At 36.2% G+C, this 10,478-nt stretch overlaps 1 long non-coding RNA gene across 1 annotated transcript; it reads left to right on the forward strand.

Moving 5' to 3' along the window:
• The first annotated feature begins 232 nt into the window (after positions 1-232).
• LOC120598665 (uncharacterized) lies at positions 233-2,766 on the forward strand. The gene is made up of 2 exons (XR_005651684.1): positions 233-702; positions 760-2,766. It is a non-coding gene; the product is annotated as an uncharacterized LOC120598665 (long non-coding RNA).
• Positions 2,767-10,478: the final 7,712 nt, after the last annotated feature.

A 10,478-nucleotide genomic window follows, 5' to 3' on the forward strand; every position in this document is an offset into this window, starting at 1 on the left:
CCTAAAAAGGTAAATTTTATACTGTGTTTGCTTTACTAAATTTAAAAAATCAAAAAAGTTAAATGAAATATGTCTGTATTCTAACAACAGTTCTCTGATACCATTTGGTGTCCCACAGTTCAGTTCAATTCTGATACCAACTACCTAAAGCCAGTGTCAGGTCCCACAGGTAGAGGACAAGGTTGCTTTTATTTTAGTTCCCAGCCATAAGGGGAGACCTTACAGACTTATGTCCAACATGGCTGCAAATTTGGGGGTCCCCACCCTCCTTTGGTGTGACAATTCGCCTAACTCACTGAAACACTTTACTTTTGATTACAGTTTTATTGTAAAGGCTATAACTCAGAAACAACCAAATGCAGGAGCTGCATAGAGCAAGGTCTAGGAGAAAGGAGAGATCTGTGGAGACACAGAGCTTCCATGCCCTCCCCTTGGGGAGGCCAGGCACGCCATCCTCCCAGCACACCGCTGTGTCCACTAACCAGGAAGCTCCCCCAGGCCTTGCTGTCCTAAGTTTTTATCAGGGTTTCATTACATAGGTGTAATAGATTACATCATTGTCCATCTGCTTGAACTTAGTCTCCAGACCTTCTCCTCATCCCAGAGGACAGGTAGCTGAAAATTTTAGCACTCTAACCAGGCTGTTTTTCTGGTGACGACCCTTCATCCTGAAGCTCTCTAGATGCCTCCCAACACACACATGTCATCACACACACACACACACACACACACACACACACACCTATTGGCACAACTAAGATACTCTCAACACTCGGGAAATTCCCAGGGCTTCAGAAGCTTGGTACCAGCCCTGCCTCCCCGCCAACCAGACATACTCTTTATTATACCACAGGCTATTTCCTGGGCTTTGGCCACAGGATCTTTGACAGCGAAAGGCACATACCTGACAGCATAACAGACACAGCAACATTTGGAGGAGCCAGGGTGGGATAAGGACAGGTAGTTAGCTATTCAACTCAGTGGTATAATCTTTCCAACAATGCCAGCGTTATCACTTATCACATAATGGTAAGTCTAACCTGAAATACGAGTCAGAAGATACTGGCGCATTACTAGTGTCCCATCCAGTCTTTAATAACTAGTCCAGTCCACAATCATATCATATAACCAGAATGTTTCTCAAGCGAGGGCACTTAGGTTTGCAGGCTTCCATTTGATTTTATCAGGTTCCAAAAGCAGGAGTGGTCTCCGCTTTTGGCTTCACACTTTCAGCCATCTAGTGTAATTAAACTAACAATGTCATCTCTTGCTATGAGCTTCTTTCCAAGCATTAATACTGGAATTCTCTCACTGCATATCCTTAACTACTATTCTTCCTCTCCATTTATATCCTATTCTTTTCACCTTTGGAAGGGACTTTTGATTTGGCCACTGTGCTGGTCTAGATTGCAGGCAGCAATACAAGTCTAGCCAGTGCCTCACTCTCAGTCCACTCCCATTCACATCGGGTAGGGTTACAAAACTAATGGGCTATTTCTACCAACAGGCAATGGAACTAGATCATTAGCCCCAATACTGCCAAATGGAGTAAAAGCACAACCTACTTCATCAGGCCATTAGGAATTCTGACAAAGATTTTAAATCATCGTTAAGAATTCTGACAAAGATTTTAAATCATCCCTCATTCATCAATGTAATTGCAGCCTTGGTCCAGGGACCTCAGGTAGGAAAAAGGAAGTTAAGGTGATGTGGGAAAGAAAGGCAAGAGTATAGTCGTCATAGTAGTATCCTCCCTCTGTGGGAAGAATTACACAGTCACACTAGCATCTTGGACATCACTGCTTGGCCATTTGCAACACAATAGATCATATGCTCACCATACACTGTGCATGATCTTTAAAGTGTAGTGATTTCTAAAACAGACCATTTCAAAACAATTTAAAGCAATTCAACTTTTCAGATATTTCTAGCTGTTCTAGATTATCAAAAACGATCTTCTAATACTCTTCTACTGTAAAATAACATTTATATTAAATTTTTTAATTGGAAAAACACTTTATAATTCTACAGAAGTAAGGCAAGTATAAAGTGGCTGTAAGCTTATCTCCATTTTGGGAATATTGTTACCAAAATAGAAAGTTTAAAATGACTCACTCCAGAAGCAATAAAATATCTACCTAAAGGATATTTTCTTATTCTCAAGTCAGCTAGGACTGTACCAGAAAGCTCATTCATTTATCTAGTGACAAAGTTGACTTCTACAAGAAAATAATAAACTAGAGTTTGCAAGCCAAGATACTCCACATGTCTAGCATTAAATGCTAGAATGTAATCTCATAGAGATCAATATTTATAATGTGCTAAAGGATTAAATTCTCGAAATAACAAAATATAGAGATGGAGAACAGATTAGCAGTTGCCAGGGGTTAAGAATTAGTGAGAAGGAGAGGGTAGGTGTGGTTATAAGGTGCTATAGGGTGGCACGAGGAAGCTCTGGCGATGAGACAGCTCTGTATCTTGACTGTGGTGGCAGTTACATGAAGCTACACGTGCTAAAATTGCATAGAAACAAAAGCAAAACTGTACTATATATATTTCTTGTGAATACAGATATATTGCAGTAGAATATACAAAGAATACTCCAGAAGGATACTGCACAGTGGTTAACTCTCAAGTTGGAGGAGTGGGCAGGGATTGAGGGTCTAGTGTTCGAGGATACTTTTGTTGTAATGTTTTCTTCTTTTAAAAGGAAGACATATTTGCTATTGCCTGAGTAATTGAAAATTTAAGCAAAAAAAAAAAAAAGACTGGAAGGTTTTGTACATTTGTTGGAGTATCTCAGTGTAGTGGCATAAAAGATGGATTTTAAAACTGAATTTTCAATGTGTGTGTGTATATCATAATATGGTTTTATACTGGTTCTTTTCATTTAATGACATATCATAAACATATTTCCATATTAATAGATGTTTTATTGTATTTTAAAGACTAGGATGTCTCTTCGTACAGATGGAGCAGAATTTGTTTACTCAATATCCTACTATTGGATAATTTAGTTTTCAACACCTCACCGTTATAGCAGTGCTTCAATATATTTTCTGTAATCAGATCTTTTCATTGGACCTTGATTATTTCCATGGGATAGATTTTTAGTGGGGAATCTAATTGCTGAATCTAATTGCTATGTACATTTTAAGGCTGCTTCTGACACATTCTGGAATGCAGAGGGTCCTGAAAGTTCAATGCAGAAATTTTTTTCATGGCCTTCAAGTCAGCTTTGACCCTTCCTCTCTCTCAAATCCATTTGTAGTGAACCACCTCAGATAGTCTTTACCGTGTACCAGGTTCTATGAGCTTTACCCTCTGAGAAACTACTTTTAGCTTCCTTTTCAGAAGAATAAATTGAGGCACAGAGAGGTTAAGGAATTCAAATGGAATCACGCCCCAATAATAGGAGCCCTAGCAATAGGAGCTTCAACAACCTGGTTCCCGAATCCATACTGCCCACTGTATCTTGAGAAGTGCTTTTTTTTTTTTTTAAGTTATAATTGACATATAACATTGTATTAGTTTTAGGTGTACAATGTAATGATTTGATATATGTATAGTGAAATCACCTCACTAAATCTACTTAACATCTATCACTACACATAGTTACAATTTTTTTTTTTCTTGTGGTGAGAATTTGTATGATCTACTCTTTTAGTAACTTTCAAATGTACAGGTCTTCCACTTCTTTGGTTAAATTTATTCCTAAATGTATTTGATGCAATTGTAAATGGAATTGTTTTCCTAGTCTCTCCTTCTGATAGTTTGTTGTTATTTTGTATTTTGATTTTGTGTCCTGTGACTTGAGTGAATTCACTTATTCTAACAGTTTTTTGTAGGAATCTGTAGGGCCAGTGTGTGTATTTAAATATCACTTTTGCAATTTATAAAAGCAACAAATGGTTTTTAAAAGGCTTGAGAGAAATTACATTTTAGGAGAATAATTTGAAAGTTATATAATCATTTATTCCTCTAGAATATAAACTTTTTTGGATTGGATCAAAGAATCAGGAGTGAAGAGTTCCTGTACTATATTACTTAGACCCCTTGAAAAATTGTAGTCAGCTACAATGTTAATGCTATTGGTCTGTACTGAGGATCTCATCTTTAGAAGCCCTCTGGAACATATTTAGTATAAAAAATGGTCAAATATGTTCTTCTTGACATTATAGTGTCTTCTTTATGAGAACTCACAGAAGCTTCTCCCAGATTTCAGTCCAGGAAGATTTGTGCTTCTCTCAAGCAGCTGGTCTCATTTTTATTTTAAACACTGACTCTTTTAACTGATCTGCTTCTTTCTTTGTATTTCCTGCTATAAAGCTTAGAACCATGGAATGGCCTTATTTTCCCAGCCTTGCTTTTTCTCTTTTCCTTGGTTTCTTCATTTCCTTCTTAGGGGTCTTGTTTTGTGTATCCTTTTTGTAAATGACCTCAAATCTGTTTTGGTGTAAGTGAAAGAATGGCTGAGTGCCTGGATGAACAGGTGCATGGGTGAATGGATGGATGGGATAATTAATTCGTGTATTTGTAGAGTTGTGGGGGTTTTTTTGTTTTGTTTTGTTTTGTTTTTACCTTTAAGTTTTATCTTCTAGAGTCCTATAAAATAAGATCAATTCCATTTCTACGTTTGCCTCTTAAGTACTTAATGATAGTTCTTTTTCTTTGGTTGTCTCTTCTTCAGGTTAAAAATCAGAAATATTTATATAAAAGCCTTCATATCATACTCAGTTCCGCCATACCTGAGGCGGGTTTCATTGTCCATTGGGCCAAAGCATTCACCTTCACTGCTTGATTTGCCCTCCTCTACCTCCTTAACTTTTATTTCCCCAGCAACTTGTATCCGCCTCCGTTCCTACAGCTTTGATGTGTATATTCCCCAGAACCTACTCTAAAGGCCACTGCTTCACCCTTGTCCTCACCCACAGCTTCTCTTTCTATGATGTCTCAAGATCTAGTCTCCCAATCTCCTACTCCAGTAGCTTGCCTTTCTAGCTCTTCTTCCTTTCTCCCACTAAACTTGCTCATCAACATCAAGATATCCACACTCTCAACCATTACCATTTTATTTAGTCTTCTACTCCTAGTCCTTCCTTGCTTGCCCAAACCCAATTTCTGCCCAGAATTTCAGCCACAATGTATCACCTCAACTAAAACCAGTCATTAAGACCAGCTGAAAGTGTTTTTAAGTTAATTTTTTCTTTTTCCTAAACGCATTTCTGTTCTTAATTCAAATTATTATGCCCATGATTAACTGGAAAAGTTTCTGAATTCCCACAAGTTTATCTGAATTTCACACCAAGAACTCAGTGTCAACCAATATGTGTATACTGGCACTCAAAATACATTTTTATGTCTCAGGCACAGTATTAAGTGCTTTTTATATGTGACCTTAATATTCATTACAGCCATCTGAGGTAGGTATCCTACCCCCTTTACAGATGAGAAAAATAGGGTTAGAGAAGTTAAGCAACTTGCTCGTCATTATAAAACTAGTAAAATCTAACGTTCAGAGATTCACCCTAGCAGCCCAACTCTAAACCAGTATGTTATTCTATATGAAATCTTAACGAGCACATTCTACCACAAGAATATAAACAGAACCTTGATTTAGGAAGCTGTTTTTGTCCTTGCTTCAATATTGGCTGGCACTGGGCATTTAGTTGTAACGTTAGACTCTGTGGTTCTCATTTTTATGCTGAGTACGCAAAAACTATTTTTTAAAAAAATATTGGACAAGATTTACCAGATATTTTAAATAACTTTTTCAGTTTTTAAAGTTAATGACATCAGACCAGGAAAGAAGCACATTTGGCGTTTTAAGGAATTGGTTGAATTCAATGGAAAAAAAATCACTGCCTGGGTTGTTTTTGTTGACCATTTCAGATTTTATCCATGAAACAGTTCTGCATTCCCACAAATAATATTTCTTTTGAATAATTAAAGATTCCTGGCCCAGATTCTACAGTATTTTTTAAAATAATAATTCCTTTAAACAGCAAATAACAAATAATAGCTACCTTATTTTGCATGTGAAAAAAACTGATGCTAATATGATGCCATCTAGCTACATTCAGAGCCCTAATATTAAGATATTTTGTGACCGTTAAGTTGCATAGGGAGAAGCTGGGTGGTTAAGAGTACCAGCTCTGGAGTCAGACAGGCTGTATATGCCTCTGGGATCCTCTACTTATCAACCATGTAATTTTGAGCCCACTTCTCAGCCTCTCTGGGCTGCACTTTTCTCGCCTATGACTGGGATTAATAATAATCCTTAGCTCTTCCTGGTGTGAATTTTAAATAAAAATATAAAATTCCCAGCACAGTGCCTGGCATATATAACCATTCGATGAAGTATAGTTGTTGTTATAATCATCATGATAACGAATGAAAAGTGTCACCCCCTACAGCAACTGCCAAGCTTATACCTAACATTGTGCACATATTTATATTTTGTTCGTTGGAAGAAAGGCTAAAATGTAAATTGCTACCAAATTTAAATCAGGGCAAGCTAGAAGTAATTATATTTAATGTGTCAAAGTGAATTGCCAGAACTCAGATACAGTATTCTAAATTTCAGGAAGTTATGTATGACATTAATAATAAACAGATTACAGATGTTTATTAAAATAAAATTAAGTGTCCACAAAAAGCTTAAGAGTACTCCAGAGCAGAATCTGGAACCTGTAGAAACTCTAACACTTCTTAAGAGACTGCTGAAAACACCTAAAGAAAAGGCAGAACCTTTGGAAGACTTGGCAGATAGCAGAGAGTTTGCACAAACACCAAAAGAAACAGGAACAAATCGATGGTGATAATTTCTACAGAAGCTTAGAAGCATGCCAAGCACAAAGCAGACCCAGCAAAAACTCTAAGAATCCTCACAGGAATGCCAAGGACACCTAAAACCAGAACCCATGGATGATCCGGCAGCTATCAGAGAGCTTTTGGTGTAAATGCCAAAAGAACCGTTAGCTTTCCAGTTGTTAGCCTTTTCACCAATGGATGGAAGGAGAATGAAAAAGTAAATGGTAAACTAGTGAGGTCAGATGTAAACTTGCCAAACATTCTGTTACTGATTGGTTGTTGGCAACTTACATTTTTGGAGAGATGGTTAATGCTGGGTTGCTCAAAATAAAACAACTTATGGCCGTTTCTCTCAATCTGGAAATCCAAATTAATTATGATTCATGAAAATTTTACAAAAGTCAATGCAGAACACTGTATAAATCTGCACAGCATATTCATGTTTATAACATATCAGTTTCAGCTCTGAATTATTTCCTTTATTAATTCCACTTTAGAGAAACTGTATACATAAAGGACACTAAAGTACTTAGCATATAGCCTTTTAAACTGTTGAAGCCATTTCCTTAATATTCCCTTTGGCCTTTACAATTGAGTCTTGTTTTCCTTATATAGCACACCTCATGCCCTTTGGTATAATTGCCAACGCTATTTTTCATGGTTGAAGCACACTCACATTTGCAGAATGCAGCAATTAATGGGCTCTTAAAAGTATCATTCTATCTCAAGAAGACATTTTTCCCTTGGTTATGATGTTGAACGCCAGTAACAAATTGCTTTTAAGCAACTGGTGATTATACAAATATATATATATATGATTTAGAAAATCAATCATGTTTTCTCACATTCCAGATGGATTCTTACCATATCCAGGACCATTATTTTCCTATTCATGAGAAGTCAGTGAAGATAAAATGTGCTTGAAATATTTTAGTGTATGAATTACTTTGATAACTGAAAACCAGGAGCAAAAGCTTAGATGGTATTGGAGAACCTGGCACACTCAGGTGGTTTGGGTAAGATGTGTACATACATAGCAGCCTAGCTAGCAAAAATTATCAGTCACAGCCCATTTATATATATGAGAGAATGACTTTTACATAAAAACTATTTTCTACATTCCTATTTTCTACTAGTTTTATATAATAAATAACTTCCAGCTGGAACCTGTAAAACTGAACACCCAGATAGATACTGCCCTTAGAGCTTTAAAAATGTTTCTATCCAGGTATTCCAGCATTGTGAACACATAGTTCTGTGTGTATTAACATGGTATGTTGTATATGTGTGTGTGTATTCCCATGAGATGTATTCATTTATGACTAATAAAAATAGTTCTTGAGGATTTTTTCCCCTATAAAATTATGCCTGAACAAATTGTGCCTGATAAATCAATGAACTGCATGAAAAAAAACAAAGTAGAGTCAGACTCATTTTTATTGAACTGAGGGATAGGAATAAAAGCTTGTGTGTATAAAGAATAAAACAAATGTAAAACTTGTAATTTTAAAATCAGGAGAACCTCATGGCATGATTGGTGTCACATTATAGACATTCTGAATTTTAGGGAAAGAAGCATTCCATAGTTGATACAAGGAAAAAACATACTTGATCCATATTATAAGTGTATTTTATAAGATTTTGTTGTAAAGGTCAAGATGTTAGCAGCAACAATATACAGGATATACTTTTTATACTGTTGTATATTTATGTTGACGTTTCAGATATGGATAAATTTTAAGAAGTATCTAAAACAGTATACTCAAAGGATAAATCATTTCAAAGAATATGGCAATTTTACAGTTTGAATGGTGGGTGGTATTGAGAGTCATATAAATAAAATTTACAGTGTTTGAATAATCTTAATATATTCACTATAATGTGATTTCATTAAATCTTGTACCATTCTTAATTGATATAGTTTCAACTCCTGATGCTTTTGCCTATTTGCAGCTTAAAATTGCTTTTAAATGACAAAGATACACATTTTATATTTTAATACCGTACCATATAGTCACACATGACATAATTTACACAGAGAAAGATTTTAATGTTTTTCTGCTTCAATACACTTCAAATGATTTTAATGACAGGGTCATTAGCTTTTAAAGGTTTAGAGTAAACTATTCTCTTCTATTACAATTGAGACATTTTAAAATTTCTTAGAACTATCAGTTTTTCAACCAGCTTTTACAAGTTTAAAGTAATCAAATCATCTTCTATTATAATTCAGGTATTTTAAGATTTCTCAGGATTGTCAGACTTTCAATCATAACAAATGTTTCTAGATACACATATGAGGTCCATATGTGTAATCTTCCTTAACGTAATACTCATCCTCGAAGAGAGAAACTTTTTTCCTTCTTTTCCTTTCATGATAATCAAAAACTGTAATAATTATATGGTATACAATGTATATATTGTACATAGACAATATGCATATGTACATTATACATAATGCATTTTCATATTTTATATTAGCACTGGCTTAAAAGACATTCATAGAATGGTAGAACTGATACAATGATACTTATTTTTTTTACTTAAGATAGGTTGACCGAATCCTTCTGTAGTATATAACTGCACAATTATGGCTTTAAACAAGTTATGAATCACAAGTCCTTATGTTCTGTAATGTATTCCAAATGAAAAATCGAGGGGAAAGTGTATAGCATCATGCTTCATGATATGGCATATATTTATCAAGTCATTTTTACATATAACTGTGGTAAATGACACAAAACCTAGACTACATAATATATAGTTATAAAAAGTTATATATTATGCCACAGTACTAAAAATAAAATATATTCTTCTCAAATAGTGAAAATAAGATATCCTTCATGTTTTTTATGTCACATATGTTTTCTCTTTTGACTATGCCTCTTTTTTTCCCCCATTGTAAATGAAATAATGTCCAACATTTTATTAAACAATAATGACAGAGTGTGGGCAATTTCTGGCCATCAAGGCCTAAAAAGGGTGATAAGACAATTATCTTGTCATTCATTGCACATATACCTGATGCATTCAATATATGGTAAAATATAAAAATAAAAGACAAATATAAATATCTTTTCAGTTGTTGAAAAATCAAAAGTCCAACTGTACCTTATTATGAATATGGTCTTGTATATACGTAATTCCTGTATCTTGAATAGGTACAGCAACTAACTGGATATCACGAGTATACCACCAAACTGTGAACCATCCAACAGCCGTGACTGTGCTTGGCCTGGAAGACACGGAAGCGCTTTTCTGGGTTCCCCTCAAGGGAGGGATCTGATCATACCTACGAGCTACTTTCCCAGACGCGCCCGCAGCAGTCTGCAGGCGCGGCTCGCTTCTCGACCTCCGCCCATACAGGGAGACCTTGACCTGTCCTGGAGAGAGGGAAAGGAGTGGAACTGCGCCCCTAACCCCTCAGCCCTAAAGGAGACTGCCCTTCTCCCGACGCACCAAAGGGCTCACGTGTTCTCTTTGATTCGGGAAGCTGGCACGAGTGAACACAATCTGAGGGCGGGGACCGTCCTTCGAAGTTGCGCTCCGAGCTTGCTCGCTGCTGTCACCCCTGCCACGCGTGCCTAATGTTTCCTTGAACCGAATGAAACTTAAGAGAGCAGGGAGTGGGGGTGACCCCAACCCAGTCGCCCGGCGATGGGCGA

Source organism: Pteropus medius, unplaced genomic scaffold (assembly GCF_902729225.1).
Source record: "Pteropus medius unplaced genomic scaffold, Ma_sr-lr_union100, whole genome shotgun sequence".
In the NCBI taxonomy this organism is placed as follows: domain Eukaryota; kingdom Metazoa; phylum Chordata; class Mammalia; order Chiroptera; family Pteropodidae; genus Pteropus; species Pteropus medius.